The sequence below is a fragment of the Rhipicephalus sanguineus genome, chromosome 5 (genome assembly GCF_013339695.2).
Source record: "Rhipicephalus sanguineus isolate Rsan-2018 chromosome 5, BIME_Rsan_1.4, whole genome shotgun sequence".
NCBI lineage: Eukaryota > Metazoa > Arthropoda > Arachnida > Ixodida > Ixodidae > Rhipicephalus > Rhipicephalus sanguineus.
Window position 1 is genome coordinate 124,245,371 of NC_051180.1, and position 24,329 is coordinate 124,269,699.

The window sequence follows — 24,329 nt, forward strand, 5'->3', positions numbered from 1 at the left end:
TAGTGTAATCATATCTGTGGTTAGGATATCATACGAAAGTATTGGTATTGCGAACAGTAAAGTATATAGCATTTACGTGCGGAGCAATATCAGTGGACCAGTGACATTGACATGTTATTACTGACACGGCATCGCGTGCCCTTGGCTCGGGATCGAGGTCGCTGCATTAATAACCGGACAATCCTTTTAATAACACTCGTCGCCCGGCATGACAAACGGCCATTCATCGATGACACTTTATTGGTGCCCTGGACCCACTTGTGTGTTATGTAAGTCGGGCATTCCAGGTCGCTCGTCGTTAATGGACTTTCCTCGGAGCGCAAACTTTGATTGCCGGCTGTGAACAAGCCCACACGCAGTATGTTTTGTGTGCGCGCCCACTTCGTCGTTCTCTCGTTCGTCGTCGTCGCCTATCGCATTCAAGCTTTGGGGATGAGTATACCTCGAACTGGAGTTGGGTCGTACTCGTTCGTGTAAATGTGTGGTCCGTTATTGATAAACATTGAGGGTCAAGAAAATGTGAAGTGGTAACGGCAGCGGTTAGGTGGGCTATTTGATCAGGATATTGCATGCTTAGACGAGAGCTAGGTCAGGGAAGATTGGTGTGATTAGAAGTGTCTGGAAGATGCCGTCGTTCTACGGTTTGCATCGTGAAACAGGATTGGCGGTGGTGGTAGTGATGACTATACGGACGGATACGATGATTAAGTGTGAAACAAAATTGGCTCACAACACACTCATTGAAATGATTTGGATGGTGGTAACGTTGCTGTTATAAACGACGGATTAGCCAAACGTTAGCCAGCATCAGCTATCATTTAGGCAACGCAAGCCAATTTTAGCCAGCGCTACTTATCTGGGAGTGAATACGGTGGTCGGCTCAGTCATTGTGGAATACATCGAGCACTTTTAGAGAATGGGGTGAAAAAGACCCAGGAATGCATTAGACATCTCCACAAGCTGGCGTTCGCGGTGTACCGTGTTATCGGATATGTAAATATGATTGAGCGGAGTGTTAGCGCCAAGTGAATGCAACTTTGCTGCTAGCGTACATTTTAACCACGTACTTCTGTAAATTTTACAATTTCTGCTCGGGATCGTGCTAAGGTGTAAGTTCTGAAATTCTCCCAAATTGTATATATTATCTCATTGTGCGTTATTCAACGTTGCAGCAGGCGGTCGGCGAAGAACAAAAAGAGGAAACACTCGATCGTCCCGAACTGTGTTGTTCGACCTGTTGAGGTATTTGCCGTATCTATGACGACTCCGCAGGTCCGGTTTGGAAACAAACGAGGCATGCGTCCCAACGGGGCTGTTCCAACACATGCGGCTGTTATTTTGTGCCGCTGATTGGATTTTGACGTGCACGGGACGCGCTGCTTTCCTGGTCACGCCCCCATTCGTGACTTTCATTATCGATCTCAGATCGGACGCACGTGTGCGCGGTCCATGTATCTGCGTCTTGGTGGCGTACTCCGAATAGCATGTTTCTGCGTGCGATAAGGCGTCGAGTCCGACTGGCGCTCTTTTTTTCTTCTTTGTTTCTTTGTAGTTGGCCGAGCCACATCGGTACGTTTGATGTTTTGAGTTTGTATATTCATTAAGAATTTATGAGTTAAGAGCGGGTTCTGGCTGTATATTTAGCTCTCTTATACCCAGGGAGAAATGGCCTTGTAATTCTGTTTTTATTTTTCGTGTTTCTAAAATAAGTTATTTATATATTTCTGAGCTTTTTATGTTTAACCTTGTAGAATAATAATAAAAAAATGACTCGTCTGTAATGGCACCTTGCATGGCATGGTTCCGTACTTGCGCGATGTTCATTGTATGCATATATCGATCGTGTGTTGTCAACATACGCTTGGAATGGCTGTGGTCATTTGCATATGCTGGGTGTCCCTCTCCCTCTTGTGTTTCTTCTTCCTCACGTAAGGTTGCAAGCCGTATGTTTTATTCAACTTCACAACCGTGCCGTTCTGCTATTTTTATTTATTCTATGCTGAGCTCTTCCAATGCCGAGCGTTTTCCACGTGGGTTTCACGAATGTAAAATCGAAATTGATAAAAATTGACCTGTAATTCAATGGTCCCTCTTCGTAACTGCCTGCAAAGCCCGCTTCTCTGCGAGGCACTTTGCCATCTGCGCCTATACGAGCACAGCACTGTGACGCGAGAAATGCGATGCAGTGTACCTTGCGAACGAAGAAAGACGCATGTAGTGCAGCTTGGACATCGCGCTGATTTCATCCAGTTAAGTGCAGCGCTGTTCTTGCTCGCCGGATATGCAATGCAGAGAAGCGCAGTTGCGAATTTGGGAAACGTTGAAATTGGATGTCACGTCGTTATGCCGAGCGGGACGGAATATAAAAACTCGCCTGCACACTTGGATACGTCCGTCTGTATTTTCACGTTCTCTAGTACAGACCCGCTCGTAATCGAGGTGTGTGAATATGAAGGATTATGAATATGAATGAATGGAATCATAAGCTGCATCCTCTCTGCGTAGTCAACAAAATGTTTAAATAAATAAATAAATAAATAAATAAATAAATAAATAAATAAATAAATAAATAAATAAATAAATAAATAAATAAATAAATAAATAAATTTATTGTGCTTTTTATTTAAATCAAAGCTGAGGGCTTAAAATCAATCGCATGCGTTATATTCAGAAGGTGCAGAGTTCGAAGGCTTAATTGCATTTCAGGTCCCACTGAATGATCATTTTTTTTGCAAATCCGAGCGTCACGTGCTCGTAGTGTTGTTTTTTTGTGCGGAGAAGTAACCGCAAGCTAAATGTTGATTGCTAATTCGCGATAAATAATTTGCAGAGTCGGCTTTTGAAGCGTATTGGCCCTCAATATCATCCGCGCATGAAAGAAACACTAATCTGATGCTTGGAAACACGGGGTTGTGTGCCGTACACCTTGCCTTTATTTTTGTTTCATAACGTGGCGAAAATCCTGACGGTGAATGGGCGACTGGAGGATCCTTTACGCATCTTGCAGGGCGAGTGTGGCGTCTGTTCGTTTTTGGTGTGACGCTATTCATCGAAGGCATTCATCTACTCTGACATAGCTTATGCTGTGCTGATGTGTTGTAGGCATATGCTAAAATTTTCAACATTCGTAGCGAATGCATTGGTCTAGCAGGAAGGATTGCAAAGGTGTAACCATATAGTGGTGCTGTTGCTACTTATCATTCGCAAACCGGAGATTCTTCTTTGCATTGCGTGACACTTAGGGGAGGTCTAGCAGACAGCCCAATACGTTAATGCATGGTTCGATTCCCGCTCAGGAACGTACGTAGCAGTTGTATACGCACACGGAACGATGTCAGCGAATATACAAAGACGCGTTTACATTGCTGCGGCGTGTGCGCACAACACTGGGCGGTCAGCGCGGCTCAATTAGCGGCTCGCGAGCTTCATTTCCGGTCGTTCCACCTGAGCACTCGCTTGTCCGAGGGGTGTCGCTTCGCGCTAGTTGGTCAGAAACGGGGCCCTTTTGTTGTTTTATACATTTTCAACGATCGCCGAAAGACTATACCGCGATTATGGAGCGTGGACCTGGCTGCCGGCATGCTGCAGGGACACGCCGCGCGAGCCCCGATTTCTTTCCGTCCGGCATGGTACCACTTCCTGCGGAAGACGAGAAGTGTGCCCGGCTGCGTGTGTATACGCACAGTACATGCTATAGGATCGCATGCACGACCTAGATAGAGCGCGTTGGTGTGCGTCCTCTATAGATGCTATGCGGCCTCTTATGTGCCCTCTCTTTAGCCCTGTTGTGGCGCCCCTGGCCATCGACTGGGCGTTGGTGTCGTGCGCGGCGTAGGGGATGGATGGCGAGTTCTCGGTGCAGGCGTCGGGTCGGCCTCGTGTTAGGGACGCGCCGCGCGCTGCTGTTCCGTTTGGATCAATGGCCCAGCCGCGCGTTTGGCGGCCTGCCTGCTATATAGACACCACGCTTCCTCCTAGCCTTGGGCTCGCGACTCGAGTGTACTGCACAACGCGGCGCGGCTCCCGCTCGATGCATGCCGGGCGCGATGTCGATGCTCTCTCGCCGAGCGCACCACCGCCGCTTTTAAGTGTACGGAGCGCGACTCTTCGAGTTTTATTATTTTTTTTCACGCTCGTATTGGGTGTCTGTGTGTTCCTGAATGTCCCAGCGGCTAATCGATATGGGGGCTTGGTTGGTCCATTCGCCGTGACGCTGTGCTGGACGCGCTCCTCCGCCGCGGCTGCTGCTGTGTAGTAATGCTCGATGGCCACTTTCGCAGAGCGAGCGGGGAAACGTGTTATGTGCACACGCGTGGCGTGCTTTGCCTTCCAGGCTGTCGGGCACCGTTGACTCGCACGCTCGCTCCAGTTAATTGTTCTATCACGCGCTCTTCGTTCAGCAGTGCGCACGAAGGTGACGAATCGCCCTGGCCTTTACTGCTCCCACGTTTTCGGAGAGACACTGGTTCACTCGCGTGGCTGGGCGACACCGTGAAAGGGCGTTCGATAACCGTTTCATCACGCTCGTTGGGACAGCCGGCCGGCGAAAGTCTCTAGGGCTGTTAACGTTTCACTATCCCTGCAAGTTCTCTCTCCTGCATGCGAGAGTGTCCTCACAGCTTTGCTACACCTAACTATCTCCGCTCCAGTCCAGTGAAACTCGTCAATGAAACCCTGCACTGCAGCTCCTGGTCGCACTTCTGGCAGTAGACGGAATGGCAATTTATCTTCAGCCGTTTTCGCATGATTGAATAATGCCCAAGGCAATGTGCAAAGCATGGAGAAAAGGGGTTGTACCTTGCCGGGGTTGTGCCAGTTGTTTATACAAAACTCGCAGCACAATGCTGACGCCATGCTCTCTCTGCTCCGAAGCATAGGAGAGATAGCTGCCAAACTGGCCCGCGTGGTATAGCTTGGCTCGAGCCCGTTTTCTTGTTTTCTGTTTTTTTTTTTTTGCGAATGAAGTAACTTCTGCGCAAATCCGTGAGGTGGAGGTACATTCACCTAACTAGAAATTGACATCTTTACCTAGAATTACGCGCCGAGCTCGATATAAAGTTTGAAAGGAGCACACGTGTGACATGTCGTTGGACCGTGTATTGGCGCCTATCTGAGAATAGTTCGTCCCGGAAATCTTTCGGATACGAATAGTGATAAACTTGGGCGCGCTGCCGCGCTAGACGTGCACCACGAGCCTTACGACGATGCGCGGTGTCAGTTGTCGCTCTCTACAGTGGCTTTGAAACATATCACAAGCGCTGCAACTTTCCTGCACTCGTTGCATACGAACTCCACTCATCGCACTAAGTATCCGTGTCGTGTAGGGTAGTGCTGGGAGAAGTTGTCCGCGGTTTGTTGGTTCCGTCTGATCTTTCGACATCTGGTCCTCTAGGAGTGAGCAGAGGTCGCGTAGCCACGCATCACTCTAGGTCGCGTTCGTGCATATATCTATAGCTTGGAACCCATGGGATGCGACAGGACATGATGTATACACAACACGCTCGCCCAGTGGCGGTTCTCGGCTTTCCCGCACCACGACTCTTCTCGCAATCCTTCGCCTTGTCACACAGCGGGCATTTTTTATCGGGCTTCCGAGACCCCCCGCGTGTGTTGTCCCTCCATCTCGCGTATTTCGCGTCGTTTCATTTGCCGCGACGCCATTTTCGACGGCAACACGGCGATAACCGGAAGGATAGATTGTTCGGCTCGCGTCTCGCTCGCCAAAGGGGGCGGGGATGAAGGACGCGCGCGAACCCCATTACACGACTGCGGGCCCCCGGAACGTCTTTCTCTTTCCGTCAGAGACCCGCTGGTTTGTGCGAAGCATTGTGTCGTGCTTAGACAAGCGGAAAGGACAGGTCCCGTCCACTCCGGTCAGGCGACCGACGGCGTCGATGGAGCGAACGCCGAAAGAAAGGTGCCTCCGGTGAAGAAGAAGACGAGATGCGGAAAGCGAGCGGCTTCTCCTCAAGGTCGCGTTTTGATGTTAGCGCTGACCTTGCCGTGGCGTAATAGACGGCGCGAGCGCCAGGCACAAACAGTTGTCCCTCCTCACTCTTTCGTGGCAACGACGCCAGCGTAGCTTCGGCGAGTAGACGCCGCCGCGCCGCGGCGAAGTTGTTTTTGTATTGGCTCCGGAGGAAGCCATCTCCTCATCTCGTTATTTCCCTTCCCTCCGCGCACCAAGTACAACCTCTCGTTGTACGAGTGTGCTGCTTGCATATACGTTGCACACCGCCACCCTACATCCACAAAGACAATAGTACCTTTTTCCAAGACCCCCCAAGGGCTGCTCGGGGGGGATGAGTGATTCGGTTGTTGTATGAGCTAGCGTTCCCCGACAAAATTTGCGGCGTAAGTAATTGCTCAGTGAGTGGTCTGAAGGCAGTACACAGAGCCAAATCCCAACTTAGGCAAAGGAAATGGTTGTCAGTGTGGTTGTTTTGATATCCCAGCTTCCACAGCTCGAAGGTTGAATAGGTCGGTGATCGAAGCGCCGCGCGCTGCATCTTTTCCATACTATCTGGTCCGCTGCTTTGGTACGACCACGCTCGCTTCCCTATGCTATATCCCCGCGCACCGGGCGTAGCTTGTATCGCATTGTCCTTCGTGAAAGTGGGAACAAAGGGGCGCCATTGGAATCGACGAGGCGGGGTGCTCATTTCCAGGGGGAACCGTGCAAGCTATTCTTCCGGACTCCGGGGTATTTATATATTCACGAGTTACGATAGGACTCGCGATCTTTCCAAACTGGCCAGTTCGCTGCAGCGAAAGCGATCATTGTGATTCAGGGGGCGCCGCACGTTACCGTTCTCTCTGACAGCCAACACAACTGTATACAACGGTGACTCGTGTTCCAAAATGTGCTTGTCCCACGTACGTTTTCCCTCTGTTCCGGTTTCTGTCGTGCTGAACGGAAGTTCTATTCGTGTTCCGAATAGCCAAGCAACTAAGGCATTATGTAAAAAAGTATAAGCCGTTGCATATAATAGTAGCTGTTCTCCGTGGCCCTACGACCCAATCTTTTCGATCCTGCGCAATCTTATGGGGCCTCAAACCGAACCTCTCCGCTAATCTAACTACCATCATCATCATCGTCATCATCACCATCATGTCTACGCCCACTGCAGGGCAAAGGCCTCTCCCATGTTCCGCCAATCAACCCGGTTCAGTGCTTTCTGCTGCCACGTTATACATACAAACTTCTTAAGCTGTATATAAACGCATAAACCTGCCAGCCTTCGTAAAAAGAAATAATAATAAAGAGCGTGGAGCCGTTTTCCCCCGTGAGACCCAGAAACGCCGCTGCCGCTTCGTTTTGCAGTGGCCTTCCTCAGCACGCCTCCTTGTTTACCTGCAGTGTGCGACCTTCTTGATACCTGCGCATCGAGACCGGCCGCTACCGCGGCTCTTTGTATGGAAGAAGGCGTTGTCTCTATACAGCGAAGCCTCAATCGAGGAGGAAACGTCTAAAAACGTTCATTGATTTTCGCTTGCCGTTCGCGCTGATAGCCAGCCCGTTCCCTTGAGCCACGTGAGCGACCTTCGCGTCCTCCGTGTATGTATAGATGCCGCTTCCTGTTTCGCTGTTTTATGCTGTCTATTTTTTTTTCGGTTTCATGGAAAGCAATGATTAAGCCTCTGTAGCTGTTAGACGCCAGTTTGTGGAAGTATTCTTTTTTTTTTTTGACATCGAATCGAAATATGTCACGTGAAGGCGAGAAAGAAAGGGATCGACCTTCTCTTGCGCTATTATGCGACAATCTCAGTGAGACTGTAGGGAAACGTAATGGACATATTATAAGATATTAAGTGCTTACGTGTTCATGGGCTCGTACCGCCGGGGACAAAAAAAAAAAAATCGGCTGATCCCACGCAATGTGGGAATCGATGTAATGCGAAGCAGCCAGCAAATAGCTGCATACATCGTCTTGTTTGTCATTGAGGCTAATGAAGTCATTCATGTCGTGACATATAGTTCGCTACATATCGCGAGAGTGTCATACATGCATGAGTGTACAATCTGACATATGTCATGCTAATGAAACATATATTCTGCTGCATATATACGATGCGTGACCTGCTATTTATGTTCGTCACGCACTCCTGTCACGCCATACCAATTTAGATATATATCCAGTTAACAATATGGGTGCGAGTGCACCATGAGCGTGGCGGCTAAATCATACCCTACATGACATGCATGTCATGATTTTCGTGTTACCACTTGTTACTTATGTTCGTCACACAGTCACGTCACGCAATACCAATTTTGGTGTATATCAAGCTAGCAAAACGGCCGCCAGCGCTCCATGAGCGTGGCACGTAAGTCATGCTGTACATGACATACGTGTCATGATTTTTCATGTCAACTCCTATTACTTATGTTCGTCAGACAGTCATGTCACTCAATACAAATTTTGGTGTATATCAAGCTAGCGAAACAGCCGCCAGCGCTCCATGAGCGTGGCACGTAAGTCATGCTGTACGTGACATACGTGTCATGATTTTCATGTCAACTCCTATTATTTATGTTCGTCAGACAGTCATGTCACTCAATACAAATTTTGGTGTATATCAAGCTAGCGAAACAGCCGCCAGCACACCCTGAGCGTGGCACGTAAGTCGTGCTGTACATGACATGCCTGTCATGATTGTCATATTAACCCCTGGTATTTATGTTCGTCACATAGTCACGTCGCGAGATACCAATTTTGGTATATATCAAGCTAGCGAAACGGCCGCAAGTGCACCATGAGCGTGGCACGTAAATCATGCTGTACATGACATGCGTGTCATGATTTTCATGTTAACTCCTGTTATTTATGTTTGTCACACAATCACTTCGCCAGATACGAATTTTGGTGTATATCAAGCTAGCGAAACGGCCGCGAGTGCATCATGAGCATGGCACGTAAGTCATGCTGTACATGACATGCCTGTCATGATTTGCACGTTAGGACCTGTCATTTATGTTCGTCATACACTCTCGTCACGCCATACCAATTTTGGTTTATATCAAACTGGCGAAACGGCCGCAAGAGCACGAAAACAGTAGCATGTAAATCATGTCGTTCATGACATGGATATCATGATTTTCATGCTATGACCTATCATTTATTTTCATCATAAAGTCATGTTACGCCATACTAATTTTTGGTGTACATCCTGTGAACGAAACGGCCAGGAGGGCACAAAGTCGTAGGCGGCTAGATAGATAGATACGCTCAAAGTCACAGAAGTTCGCTAAGAAATGCTTCGCATTTAATATTGCGGGATCTGCGAGCGCGTTTGAGACAATCGATGCCTTCTTTCGTCCTCTAGCGAAGCCCGTATTAGAGACGATGCACTGCGCATGCGCGTCCATTAGTGCTCGTACGCTGTGCCCAGTACGTGTCCACCTCTGACCGGCCTGTGCCGGAATCTCGACGAGTTCTCTAAACGGTTACGCTATGGCAGAGTGACCTGTGTTTCGGCACTTGTGACGTGCTCAGACGGGCCATCGCATTGTTTTCGTTCTTTTACTACGCTAACAATAACAAGGCAAGACTGATAGCTTAGAGTGGAATGTCATACTGCAAATAAATAAAAAAATAAATAAATAAATTGAAGTGACGCCGCTTGTGAAAATAATTGTTTTCTTGTGGCGAGATTTCGTGACTTACTACGTTCTTTTAATAGGGAGACGAATAGAGGTCCTCAACTGTAGCTTTTAACTTGTCTTCTATTGTTCGCGCTAGAAAGAAAGAAAGAAGGAAAGAAAGAAAGAACTATTCGTTTCATTCGTAACTTATCATACCATGAACATCTATCCTCCTGTTTTTCATCAGAGCATATTCTTTGTATCCGTGAAATATATACCAATCGTCTCTCTGAGCTTATATTTATGGAATACAGAAATGACCCTCAGCAATTTCTTGCTACCTACACTAACAACATTCGAAACTACAACTTCGGACATTCTACTTTTTTGAAACCAAAAGCTAGCGCTACCTATGGTCAGCAACTGTTAAAATGGCAAGTTCCTCATCTACTAAACATTCATCCCCAAGTACTAACCTTGATAAGGCATACTTCTTCCATATCGTCTTTCAGAAAGAAGTCGAAGATGTACTTCCTTGAGCACATTTAGTTATTTCATTTATTGTGTAGCTTGAAACCTGGAATGTACTTATTTATTTCTTTTGTCATATATGTATGTATAAAGTGTTATATATGTAGCCATTCATGCGGATATTCATGTACGGAAGTCTGTATATATGTTCCTCCGTGGAACACCGCTTTTTAAACTACTATTGCTCTCTTTTATTCTGCATTTGCTTTGCATTGATACGTTATGTAACGCATTTCCGAAGCTTTGTCTTTTTTGTATAAGCTTTCTCCTATAGTTCTCCGTAATGTCATTGTGCTCTTGTACTTTTTCCAATGCAGTTGCGTTGTGTGACGAATGCACAGTGTGGTGCTAGAGGCCTAGTCAGGTGACTCGTAATGTCGCCTTTAGTCTCCTGCAGTGGCGTAGCCAGGAATTTTGTTCGGGGGGGGCTCACGTTGCAGCGCGACCTCCTCATTGAATTTTTAGAACGACTAAGTATATGAATAACATTTATTTATTTATTTATTTATTTATTTATTTATTTATTTATTTATTTATTTATTTATTTATTTATTTATTTATTATATCATCAAAGGTCCCGTATGGGACTTTACATGAGGGGTGGCCGTCATAAAATGGCGGTATCGATGAAGGTGTATGTTAGGATGTGGTTGAGTCTGCTTCCTGGATGGCATTATTGAAGCGCGCAAAATCGCAGATGACTGCTGCTTCGTTCGGAAGGTCATTCCAGTCTCGGGCGGTGCGCAAAAAGAAGGACTGCTGAAATGAGGTGGTGTGGGCACGTGGCGGAATCACAGCATTTGGATGACTTGTGCGATGACCTCGATGGACCGGCTGGATGAGGTGGTTGTCACGCCGGGTTGAATAAAAGAATCTGTGAAAAACGCAGAGACGTGCAATACGACGACGAAGAGCGAGGGTAGAAAGATTTAACTGGGATTTGAGGGCGGAGACGCTCGAGTAGCGGGAGTAATCTGAAACAATGAATCTGGCTGCTCGGTTCTGTACTGACTCAAGTATTTCGATATGATTAGTTTGGTGGGGGTCAAAGACAGCAGATGCATACTCAAGTTTTGGCCTGACAATGGTTTTATAAGCGAGTAGTTTAACGGAAGGTGGTGCCATGGAAATGTTACGCCGTATGTACCCGAGAGCGCGGTTAGCGGAGTGAATTATGTGATTTATATGGTCGCCCCAACATAGGTCACTCGAAAGATGGACACCCAGGTATTTAATCGAGTCAGTAGCAGCTATATGACAGTTGTTGATTGTGTAAGTAGCCGGCGTGTGGTTTCGGCGACGATGGAAAGAAATTAGTAATGTTTTTTTCGCATTAAGGGATATCAACCAGGTGGTACACCACTGCTGAATGCGTGAGACGTCATGCTGTAGAGAGGAGACATCGGTGGGGTTATTTATAGGGCGGTAGAGGACACAATCATCAGCAAAAAGACGGATGTTAGATTCAACGGAAAGCGGACTATCGTTAATGTATATTAGGAATAAAAGAGGCCCTAGGACGGTACCACGCCGGACAAGACATGGGAGAGGTCGGAGGAGTGATCATTAACATGCACGAATTGTTCACGGTTTGTTAGGAATGCTTTAATCCAGTTAAAAACATGCCGATGTAGGTTTAGACGCGAGGTTTTTAGAAGGGGACGGGAGTGGGGTACCTTATCGAAGGGCTTTTTCAAAATCTAAGAACAGTGTGCCAATTGGGATGTTACGGTCCATATGAAGGTGAATGTCGTGCAGGAATAATGTTAGTTGGGTCTCGCATGAGTGATCTTTACGAAAGGTTAGGGTGAAAGAAGTTTACGGATGATAAAAATGTAGCAACATGAGAAAAGATGACGTGTTCCATGATCTTTGAACAAACACTAGTGAGCGAGATTGGTCGGTAATTACCTGCAAATGAGCGGTCACCTTTCTTGAAGACCGGAATGACCTTCCCAACTCTCCAGTCTAATGGGACTTCACCTGTGTCGAGTGACTACTGAAAAATGATTGACAATATGAAACTGCATACATGTTTAGTATTTTTCAAAATTTTGGCGTTTATGCCATCTATACCGCATGACGAAGAGTTCTTTAATTGGTTAATAACTTTTACAATTCCCTCTGAATTGAATTCGATCTTTGGCATTGGCGGAAAAGCAAAATGCGGAAAATCAGGAAGTTCGTTGTTAGGTTCGTTAGTAAAGACGGAACAAAATGCAGAGTTGACGGATGGAACGTCGCAATCGGCAACGGGGGATCCAGAAGTGTCACAAAGAGAGACTGTGGTTTTGTCGTCCGGTTTCATAACTTTCCAAAAGCGGCGTGGGTATGTACATGTATTACCATGTACATACATTGTCACTGGTATTAACATTAACATGTATTACCAGTGACAGTTTGTATTAGATGCTGCAAATCACTTCTTGAATGCTGCCCTCTGTTAAGAACGAGTAAGAAATGTGTTTTTTTTTTCGTAAAAATATTATGTTGGCATGCCCGCAAAATCTTTCCGGGAATAACTGTCTTCAATCTTTTCAATATTTTTTTTTGTGTGTGTAACAGGTACGGCAAATATCACGTAAACTTCGGAACTGCATCAGTTTTGAACAGAAGAAGCGCCTGATAACAAAACAATGAAGTCCACAAAATAACCAGGACGAGATCAAATATTTTAATGCAGATTGTTAACGCAAAATGTTCATCTTTTTGCACAAATGATGCGGCCAGAGAAAAGTAAGAATGGGAAAGTACACCTCGAATACGGGAAAAACATGTCACCGGAAACAGTGCGCAGTATGCTTACGCAAAACTTCACAAATGTATATTTAAATATGCAATCAATAAACGGAACTAAGCAATGATCACTATACATAATGCCCAACTGATATGTCCTTGGGCCAAGCTGCTCTCTCGGACGCACCATGTGGACAGAACTATAAAGGAAGAGCGCAGAAATAACGAAAGAAACTATTTCAAAACTGTTTTAAAAGTGCGAACCACTATTGTGCACTCAATATAAAAGGAAGGTTGCCGCTTCTAGTTCAGAAATCAATAAAGAACAAAAACGACAAATGAAAGTAACAAACAATGCTGCTGGTACGGCTTCCCAATAGTTGAATTTGTTTGGTAACGCCGCGTATGCCGACCTCTCAGTGAACAAGGTGAAGCTGTCGATTGGCTGGTAATGTCCACCTGATGCCCGTATTCTTATGTTTATATTATGTCACATGTGTTAACTGCTAAAAGGTACAAAATCCTCACGGCTTTAAAAGGTGGTGAACAATAATATTGCGTCAGAATTACGGGCTCATTGACCTGAACTCCGGAACAGCAGTGTCTTTTCCTTTCGTTAGCGATGATTTTTGTCCTGCTCGGTATCAAAGGACAACGTTGACCCGGCGAGGAAGCTTAGCGAAACGGTCAATGACTTCCGACACGCTGATGTCGACATTCCTGTGGGCGTACAGAAGTGCCTGGCCAACCATGCGTTCCTCAGACATCGTGGAGCGCAAGTAGTTCTTAAGTATGCTTGAAAACGTTCTCTCTGCGCTGGCAGTGGTCACTGGAAGGGTGACTAGAATCCGGAGTAGCTTGTACACATTCGGATAGAACCTGCTGTCGCAATGAGAGGGGGCATCGGTTCCTGTACTGGGGCACTGGCTTGCTGCTTTGTTCGCCCACTTTGTCCACCATAGTCGCAGTTCTCCAATACCAGCCCTCGTTTCGACGTCATGCGCAAAAACGGTCAGGAGATTTTCTGCTCCTTTCTCCCGATCATCTTGCATTGGTGGTATTGCGGATGGTACAATTAATGAAAAGTCCTTTAGAAGTGCCATGTGCTTTTCGAACCGTTGGTTTAACTGGGCTAGTACCATGGTCCATGAACGGAATGAACAGGGCTCTGCGAAAATATTCTTCCGCGCTTTCGAATGCATTGCTCCCAAGGTTTTGCTTCCGGACACCGGCTCGACGGATGGTGATCTCCACATTCAGTTTTTCTGCCAATGCCTGCACATTTGCAAATATTTTTGAGAAAGAAGCATTCGTGTTCTTGCGGTCACTTTCAATTGTCTGCTGTACCACTTCTATGTCGTCAATGGCAGCGCTCATGTCGATACTCCTCGTCTGCAGCTTCTTTGACAGTGGCAAAGTCAGTGCTAACACGTGCTCCGTCACATGCAGGCTTACAAGGAACGCTGGTGAGAAGAGTGCCAACATTAGACTGTTTGCCTGCACTAGACTTTCGCCATTTCCGTTAAACTTAATCTCCTCTAGTGCTGCGATCAACGGCTCAAAGAGGCTCACAAATGAAAGCACTGCATCGTGCTTCTCGGCTCAGCGCGTTTCGCATAGTCCCAAAAGGCGCCGCCTTGTAGACTCAGGGCAGCTCAAACTTATCATTTTCCGCAAAACGTGTGAGCGGCTAGAAGATTTACGGAAAAATACTGACGTCGCTTTCAGAGTCCCAAAACAGTTTCGAATGTCTGTGATGGAGCATGCCGCACACACAACTAGATTAAAGGCTCGTTCACACCGGCGACTAGCAACGGTCGCGCGACTAAGTTAGTCGCAAAGCGACTGGTCGCAAACGGTCGCAAATGGCCGTTTTGGTCGCAAAGCGACTGCTTTGGCTCAGTCGCTCGCTGCTCAATTTTTCAGTCGCGCGACTGCAGTCGCAAACCTCTGAACCAATCAGATGCGCAGAAACAGGACGTCAGCCTATTTTACGGGGCAACGGCAATGCAAGCTGTATACGAGCAGACGTGAATTCTATATGGCGACGGTTATAAGTCGCACGCAGGTGTGAACATCGGTCGCTTTGAGTCGCTTTTTGACTTCCAGTCGCAAACGGTCGCGCGACCATTCCTAGTCGCCGGTGTGAATGAGCCTTAAGGGAGTGACACGCGCAGTGAGTACATAGAGTGCGGCTTGATATTTCTCACGAACAACAGCTTGAACACCATTCGTTTTGCCGGCCATCGAACTTGCAGCATCGTAGTCTTGACCACGGAGATGCTGCATGTTAATTCCCATTTCTATAAGGAGCCTTATGATGGTGTCGGCGAGGGCCCGGCCATTTGGTCGTGAATTGGCACAAAGCCTAAGAACACTTCTTCGATTCCGTTCGCATCCTTATTAAGGTACCTTGCACAAACAGTAAGCTGCTCGATACCAGCAACATCCGTCGTTTAATCAGCAAGTGCGGAAAAGCAGCCTGCAGCGTTTACTTTTGCGACTAGGCTTTCCTTGATGATTGCAGCAGAGATTTCTATAATGAGGTTTTGTACATCTGGACTAAAATATGAGGCCTTATTTGGGCAACTTTCCAAATGCTTTTTTATATCTGTGTCGCCACAATCCGCGCGCATGCGAATCAGCGCTCTGATGTTGCCTGTATTTGTAGAGGAGGCTGTGCTTGAATCCATGGGACCACTGTCTTTATGTCCACGGAGAGCCACACCTTGCAGCCCGCAAAAGAGAACTGTCTCAACAATAGGCTGTAACTTCCTTCGGGTCTCTCCTATTTGAATTTGCCTGCCATGGTCCAGTTGATCAACAACACTGGGCACACATCCTGAGAAGGTTTGAAGAAAACTATCGGCTACCAGATGAGCGTCAGTGTGATATTTAGTGAATTCATGTGCACCGAAGACTTCGAGGGCGTGCTTCCACTTTTGAAATGGCTTGGATACGAGGGCCTTAGTGCGCGCATGTTGGCCCTTGCCAATCTCACTTCTGCTAAAAAGAACACACACTCGGCAAAACGCACCCTCTTGAAGCGCTGAGTAGCTAAGCCATCGGTGCCTGTCCAGACAAGCCACGTAAACCTTCGTTTCTGCTTAAAATCGTTCATAGACTTAAACATATAGCATGGCGGAGGAATACAAGGAGAAGCTAGCAGTTGATGTTTTGTGTCATCATCCACCTTTGAGCCATCTGTGTACAGCCCGATATCAAACTTGCTTCTGCTAACATTTTCAGGCTCAGAAAAAGATAAATAATAGAATAAATGATAATCAGGCTGAAGCCCAATAAATCCCACCACCCGGGTGACGCCGCTGGTTGTTGGTGTATGAGAGCACGAAAAATTTAGGGGGGGGCTGAAGCCCCATAAGCCCCCCCCCCCCCCCCCTGGCTACGCCCCTGGTCTCCTGCACCACGACAATCATGTATTGTCAAACAAACAAATGAAATGAAACTAACTTCAGTGGGATGACGCTTTCGTCAACCACCCAGTCAATCATTGCTTGCCAACATGACAACATGGCTACGAATGAGCTATATACACGCGGGAGCTCAATGCACTTTTCTATAGAACAAGTAGAAAAGGCGATTTATTTTTCATTTCCTAACCCGCTGTGAGCCTTTACTCCGTTGAGTTTAGTTCCTCGACGTTATAGTGCGGCCGGGGCGAGCTTTGACTTCGAGCCAACCGGGATGCTATCATACACAGTAGCGGCGAAAAAAGAGCGCAGCTTGACTCGGCTCTTCCACTCGAACATGCCGAGCGCTGTATAGGTATACGTGAACGCGCTCGCTTGACATGCGCGCTCGCACTCTTTCTGATAGTGCGTGCGCGATTTCGTGCGGGCCCTTGGGTGCAAAGCTCCTCTTTCATTGCTTTCCGTGCACCCGAAGGATGTTTGAGGGCCGCCGCCACTCGTAACTTTTGCGCAAAGGGGAGCCGATCATTTGGAGCGAATTCTCGTCGCGTGTTGAGGTATCCGTGTGTATGTCCGCTTCCGTCGGATTTTGCGCGAGCACTTCTGCCGCGCCACTTCATCGCTGTGCTGCATCTATCGCGTCAAAGCGATGCGCCGGTACTCGTCGTAATAAGGCATCGCCGTCGTCTCGTCATTTCGGCTGAGCCGCGCTTCTCGCTGTCAAGTGGTCTCCGAAACTCGTGACGCGACTGGCAGGCGCGGAGCTCGGAGGCACTTGGCCACAAAGTGAACACCATCGCTTCACCAGCGGGCCGCGGCGTGCTCGTGTTTAGTGTACTGGATATCCGGTGTTGGAAGAGTTTTGCGAAGCCATTGAGTATAAGATGTCACCGAAAGCCTATCCAATTATAAGGGAGCAAGGTCGCTAGTCGCCTTGTTAGTTCGTAGCCGTCGCTTTGATACTCCGTCGCCCTTGGTATCCCGCCGCAGGAGATTGCTGGCTTCGGACTCCCGCTGCGAAAGGGTTGGCGCATCGAAGATTGCACGTCTTTGGCTGTGCCGTTGTGCATATATTACGCGGGGGCTTTATTTTGCCGAGTGTGTACGCCGGGAGCTCTTGAAGCTGCCTATCTGCTAGCGCAAAATTAGCGAGAGGCTTTACGCACGACGCGAGCCTCCCCGCACGTTTAGGTTCCTACACGGTGCGCGTTGCTGCGACTTTGGGCCCGCAAGGTTAGAGTGTCAGGCGGCGAAGCCGACGCGAGCGGGAACGGGGCGTGAGTTGTTGGTTTGGGTCCCCCTTTCATTCCTCTCGACCCCCACGCCCTAGTGTTCGGATTCCGCAAGGACCACTCGGGGGCAGCCATCTCTGCCAAACCGTCTTTTTTTTCCGGCTGTTGGCATAAAGAGCCGTCACGTGCGCGCGGGAATGTTGGTGGGACCGGTCCCCCTGCGCGGGAATCCTTTCATCGGATGCGGCTAATTGGATGCCGGTATACGAGTAGCTCGGCCTTTGATGAAAACGCGATCTTTGGTGTTTTCTTTTTCCATTTGGAGGCTGCACGACTCGAGTGAGTTCGGTGGGCGGCGGAAGCACCATGCTAGCGCGAGGCGTTCTGGGCAAACGAAGCGCTCTCTGCAATGCCGCGCTTTGCTCTTCGACGAGTGCCTCTCACAGAAGCGGAAATAAGTCCGTTTTTATGACCCCGGGGCTCGCCTGGTGCGCCGCGCGGCGCAATCCTTTAAAGCCTCGGCCGCCGCTGTTCGCAGTCCCCATGGGCGCGGGCTCATTTCTCTGAAGGGGGCACGCACTTCAAGCATGAAGTGTAGTGCGCGCGGCATTTGGCGAGCGAGTCGCGCCCGCTCTTCCCTGTAATGCCTGCGTGGTGGTCGCTGCAGTGCGGCTCGTGTTGTACACGGCCTATACGCGCCTAGCTGGCTCTGTGTACTACTGCCTGCCGCCGGCAGGCGGCGAAACTTTGGAATAGTGTGCGTTTGTTGGTTGATGTCGTTAGCATAAGTGGGACGCTTCGCGAGGCACGGCAGTTTGTTAGCCCGGGGCTGCGCCGCTCCGTGACGCGAGATCTCTCTCGGCGACTGATTCTGTTCGGCGAGAAAAACTGAAATGATTGCGCGAATCAGTGATGACGATCTGAAAAGATCGCAAATAAACTACTCCATCCGTACGCTCGACTGTATGGCTATGATCTCGCGTAGTGTTTCGTCGCTGCTTGTGATGGTAAAGGTAAAAGATATGCGCATTATGAAAGACCGGATAGGCGTTAAACGTTTGTACCATGTTTTTTTCTCTGAAAAATAAAGGTAAAGCAGTGAATTTCCATGAGCAATCTATAGCGAAAGTTTGTAAAATCTTCATGTCCTATACCTCGAATTACTTGCCACGGAACGATCGTGTGATTGAACTTGCAACGCTCCCTTCGACTTCGAATGGCTGCTGCGATTGATATTTACGATCGTTAGCGCTCCTGCACCCCTTCCCTTCTCGTCCGCGCACGGGTGGGCACTAGTGCGTTTCGCCACGGCTGCTGGCCATGACGCAAGCGGACAGGCCTTTGCTGATCGCCATCGGAGACACGAAGATCAAGCGCGTGGCATAGTCACCGAAGAAAGGTGCCCACGATGCGCACGTCTCCCGCACCGTGTAGGTCCGGCGTATACGTGCGTGGCGCAAGCACCCCCCCCTCCCCCACTGGCCCCGTCCGCTGACTTAACGGCGGCCGATCGTTATTGAAGGCAAACGGGAGTTCGCTTCTTCTCAGTGACAGTGGAGTCTGCGATGGTACAGCGCGACCACGCGTATTTTTTTATTGTTTTCTTTTTTATCGTAAGGAGCAGGAGGGGACGGGTGTGTGCAGCGAGCCCGAATCGAGTGTACGGTCCGTAGGAGCGTGCCTGGATTTTCAACGGACGCGACGTGAGGGGCGTCGCGATGGCCGGATGAGTGTCGATCTTTCCCACTCGCCACGCTTCTTATTCCGTCGTTCCAGTCCCCAGTAGACGCCGATACATTTTGCTGGACGAGAACGCGTGTGATCTCGTTTGACTGCGCAACACGCACTGGAATGCCGCGAGTTCTCCGAGAGGGAAGGGGAGGAGAATGTTGGAGAAGATTTGCGCGCGCCGTGTGTTACATCTGCTTTCTTTTTCACCTCGCAGTTTGTGAGAAGGGGATGTCTCCTATATGCCGTTACGTCCATAGTTACTTTGCGGTATACGCCAAAAAGAAAGAAAGCAGGCTGTTGGGTAATGGGGGAGGTGAAACGGGGATGGTTCTGAATTGAACTCGCCTGTCGGTAACGGGCATGTATTACAGTGTGGCTGTAATATCTGATTCGACTAGCCATTTCGCTTTTGCACAAAGTTTAAATCTCATCGCCTGTCCGCCTCACCAGTTTCGCGAGCTTTTCTGCTATCGTGGTCCAGGCCAGGGTGCTCGCGTCTCCTTGGCAACTTGGTTTCTAAAGAGTGCAGCCACCTTCACCCCGACCGGTTTGCTTGCGCCCACTCTCTTGAATAGCTGATGAGATTCTTTTTTGTAAATGACGACCGGAACTACGATTTATTTATTTATTTATTTATTTATTTATTTATTTATTTATTTATTTATTTATTTATTTATTTATTTATTTATTTATTTATTTATTTATTTATTTATTTATTTATTTATTTATTTATTTATGTGACCTGCAAAAAAATGTGTGACCTGATCAGCGACAGCGCGGATATAGCGCTTCAGTGATTACAAGCAACAGAAGATACGTGAGGCTATCTGAATATAGGGCTCCTAGATGACCTATAGGTCTGACAACCGTGTATTTCAAAGATTTTTACACGTCGTTTCTTCAAGCTTCGCTGAACGTAGCTGAGACACTTTATATTACGGTTATCTCAAAGCACGTCATGACTTTCGAATGTCACCCGTATAACATGCCCTCGCTCATTACTTTCGTGAATGACCCTGACGAGGAAAGCGTCTTTATGTTCACGTGTGGACGTGTATGTGACTTTAATGTTGTTGTTCTTTTTCTTTCTCTCATTTCAGGTTTTGCTGGGAGCAACATTATCAGGCGAGCACCTGTCTGAACAACCGGTGAGAGCGACTTCTTTTCTTAAACATGTCGGCTTCGTTTGGCGGCCTTCACGGAAGGATGTCTCCAAACTCTTTTTTTTTCTGGCTCTGTCTCTTCGTTCGCACGGTCCGCCAAACGTTATTACGAGGTGCCAGACGTAGTAGTAGTAGTAGTTGTAGTGTTGGTTGTAGTAGTAGTAGTAGTAGTAGTAGTAGTAGTAGTAGTACTTATAATTAGTATTTATTAAACGTATTTAATAAGAGGTTGTTGCCTGTCTGTGGCGCCAGCTACTGCTCTTCTCTTGCGTAATAGCTGTAGTAGTGGACAATCATACAGTTATACAAATTGGCACGGGGACGAACACTTCATCAACTCAACGTATGCAAATGAGCAGGGCAGGACGAGAGCGCGGCCGTCCTTATATAAGGTCGCCGCAGCGTGCTGCGAAGAAAGAGGCAGTGACAAGACGATACAGACTCTACGAGAAGGAGGCTTTCGGCAACGGCGCGTGTAAACACTGCGGCGTGTTCACTTTTAACGCCTGCGTAAAGCCTATATCTTATGCACCGCAGCAGGCCCTATGGAGAGCGTGTGTGACCCCCTGACCCGCCACCTTCCGCCGGTGCGGGTTCTTGTTATTTAACGCAGCCTCATTTGTGTTACATACATAGCTGCGCGCGCACACACGCACGCACGCTTGCGTTGGCGCTTCCGTGCGTCCGTGAGTGCAGTTTGTACACGTGCGTGTTTTCGGGTGGCTTCGCCTTTTTTTTTTTTGTTCCTCGTTTTCGCGCCGCTGTCTCTTTTTTTTTATTTATTGAGAGGCCCCCTTTTCGCCGCACCTGTGCGTTTCATTACCGCGGCTTCTCTGCGAGAGAGAGAGAGTCTGCCTCGGTGTGTACCGACCGTCGCTTCCTGCGCGCTGCATCGCGTCGCGGGATGCGAGATCACGCGCGCGCCATGCTCACGACGATGCCTTGGCCTGGCAACGTGGTTGGGAGCGGATGGTATTATTATTCTTTTTTTCTTTCTTTCTTTCCGGACGAGAAGAGAAAAGGTGGAAGGGACAGAGGAGAGGTTGACCTGTTATACGAGCTGCAGGCTTGTGCCTTACGAGTGCATAAAGGGATGCCGCCGCCCCTGCTAGCAAGCAGTCCGCGCGCGAAGCGCGGACATGCCGCGATCCTCAGGCACGCCGTCATTTTATGCTTGCTACGCGTGTATCCCTTGTTGCCCTTTTGCTCGTTCTCTTTCTGTGCCTTCATTTTTCTGTCTCTCCCTATAGCAGTTTCGTGCCCTCCAATCTGGGCTCACTTTGTATGTGATGTAGTCTCTGTTTACCATTCAGCGTTTCGTTTGCTCCCGGTGGCCATTGTCTCGTCGGTCCCACTTTGTCGTGGTGCAACAACGAGCCTGTGCGCTTGAGACCGTGCGTAAATTAACGACTAACCTAGCTCTCCTATTAACAACAGGCGCTTCTGTTTTCCTTTCTTTCTTTTTTTTTTGTACGCGTGCGTTTTCTACTCGTTTTTATCATTTGATTAGTTCTTCTTTCTCAAGCCTGTTTCCTCTTTCTTCTGTGTTCGTTCAGTTAAGATCCCTGCACGCCCCTCTCTCGCAATTTACCGTTCCGAGACGTATATAACCACAGGCAACGCGAAATGCCTGGCGCAACGGGAAAATCCGCGTTTTTATTTATTTATATGTTTTTGTTATTTTCGCAGCCTTCTTCGATAAGACAACTTCTTTTCGCTTCTACTGAGTGGGCCGATCCGTTGAAAAGGAAATAGCCGGGCTGTGCGGGGACTAAATGCGAGGGGAGCGAAATAGGAAAGAAAAGTTGATGAAAAAAGAAAAAGCAGCAAATAAACGAAACCGATGACGGCTGCCAAGGCATCCCGCCTCGCGGTCTTTTCTAGTTTTTCACGTGGTTCGATAAATATAGGTGTCGGACCGTTCACGGACGTTTCGAAGTTGAGGCCTTCCCAGCCCCTTTCCTTACATGATTCCGCTACCTGTGATGGCGCCTAGGGCTGATGCGTTGGTATTTTGCGAAAGCATGCGGAGGCGTGGTATCCGTAGGGCTTGTTGTATAGCTAAGCGTTGTCGTCTTGGTACTTTCTCTATTTGTACTGTAGGTGATGGTAGTCAGCGGGGTCTCCCTATCCCAGCACCACGCGATTATCGTCTGCCTCGCACGTTATCAGTTTTGGGAAAGGAAATATTTACTTTAAGGACTGGTGATATCCCGTAGAATAATATGGTTCACGATACGATCTTCCGTGAAGTCTAGCGAAATTCGCATTGATCGTTGCGTCACTAGACATAGTCAACCGTGACGCCCGTTTCTGATTGCGTCTAATTAATACAGCGTTAGCGATTTAGGGCCTGTTTCAATTCACGCCATACAGGAGATGCAGCCGCGAGACGCAGAGCTTGTAGCGCCCCCTTGCGAAGTTGAATGGAACGCAGTTATTTACTTGTTTGCCGGGGCCCATTTAGTTGCTGGTGAAAACATGCTGGTAGTAATAACAGTATCGCATCTCGTGGTTTTCATTCGGCGAGAACGCTCATGAAACGGCAGGGAACTTGTTTATCGCTTCGTGTTTGAACACTATGCCGCGAGATGTCGCCACCTGTCCCCTTGCTGCATATATAATCGCCCGTTATATTGTTGTGAGTGGCGCAATATACGTCAAGGAGAATCTGTCTCCGTGAACGATAGTAATGAGAGGGCAAGCATGCTGGCGTGGCGAACATAATCAAGAGACGCTTGAAAGATTAATGGCGCATATATAGAGACGACGTCCAGTAAAAAATGGGAACACTGCCGCAGGATGGCGTAATCGAGTGCTTATTATAGAGAGCGAGGAGCGGGAACTAAGGTATGTAGGTGTGCGCATATCATGCCATTAAAGTTGCATAATAACCTAAATAACATGTGGGGCTTGCGGCTGCACGTTCCGTTCCACAGCGAAGATGTCTACTAATCATCCTAATAACCATCATTTTCGTTGCTCCAGTATATACTAGACGGTTACAGTACTGTGGTAGTACCAATAACACAACTCCGTAAGAATACTGCATTCATTGCCGCTGTGATCGAAATTCTCAAGCTGTCACATGCTCATCAAGATTGCGCACTTACAAGCGGCATGTCCTCATTTTTATGGTTCCGCGTATTATATGTCAAACCCTCATATATATAGAACTCATATATAACGAATTACTGTTTATATCGAGCAGTTGTGAACTTCCCTCGAATATATATAGGATATACACAATATTTTATACCGTATTTACTCGAATCTAGGCCGGCCCCGATTCTAACCGACCCCCGAAATTCGCAAGGCCAAAAAAAAAAAAAAAGAAAAACAAACTTAGTCATTGTACTCGAATCTAAGCCGAACTCCCCATTTTCGCACATCGTTTTTTTCGAAAAAAGCATAGTCTTAGATTCGAATAAATGCGGTAAATCGAATTACTTGTATGTAGAAACCTTTTGTGTTCCCCTTCAGATTCGATATATCCGGGTTTGACTTATAACGCTGCTGATCACTCTACTACACGTGTTCGGCATTCGGTGCTCTGTCCGTACCTCGTTATAGTGCCCTTGTAGAATACGCGCGCATGCGCGTAGCCAACCCTACTTTCGGTGACGCACCGATAGATGGCTCTACCGATCCTATAGAAGCCAATGGCTTACTGGCTTGCATTCTTCGCATTCATCCTAGTGCTCGCTTTTCATTTCTTTCTCCTTTTCAGTCCCCCACGTAGTTTCATCTGCTTCCGGCACATAAGTCTCGCGAATCAGGCCTATATACCCTCCCCCCCCCCCCTTTGCACTGTACGCACGACAGTTGATGAGTACCGGACACGAACTGCGCGGTAGGAGCAAACCACGCTGTGGAAAGGAATGCAAAAACAAAACAAATGAGGGGGGTTAGGACGAGAGAG

General features: G+C 47.9%; 1 protein-coding gene across 11 annotated transcripts in view; it reads left to right on the forward strand.

Annotated features, from left to right (window-relative positions):
• The window catches only part of LOC119394215 (poly(rC)-binding protein 3), a 434,114-nt gene that overhangs the window by 76,697 nt on the left and 333,088 nt on the right, over positions 1-24,329 (forward strand). For 10 of the 11 annotated variants that reach the window (XM_049415707.1, XM_049415699.1, XM_049415705.1 and 7 more), the window contains exon 2: positions 20,345-20,392. The gene's annotated coding sequence lies outside the window, so the exon portion shown is untranslated. Of the gene's footprint in view, positions 1-20,344; positions 20,393-24,329 lie in introns of those variants that run through there. The other variant, XM_049415708.1, reaches the window with a different exon arrangement.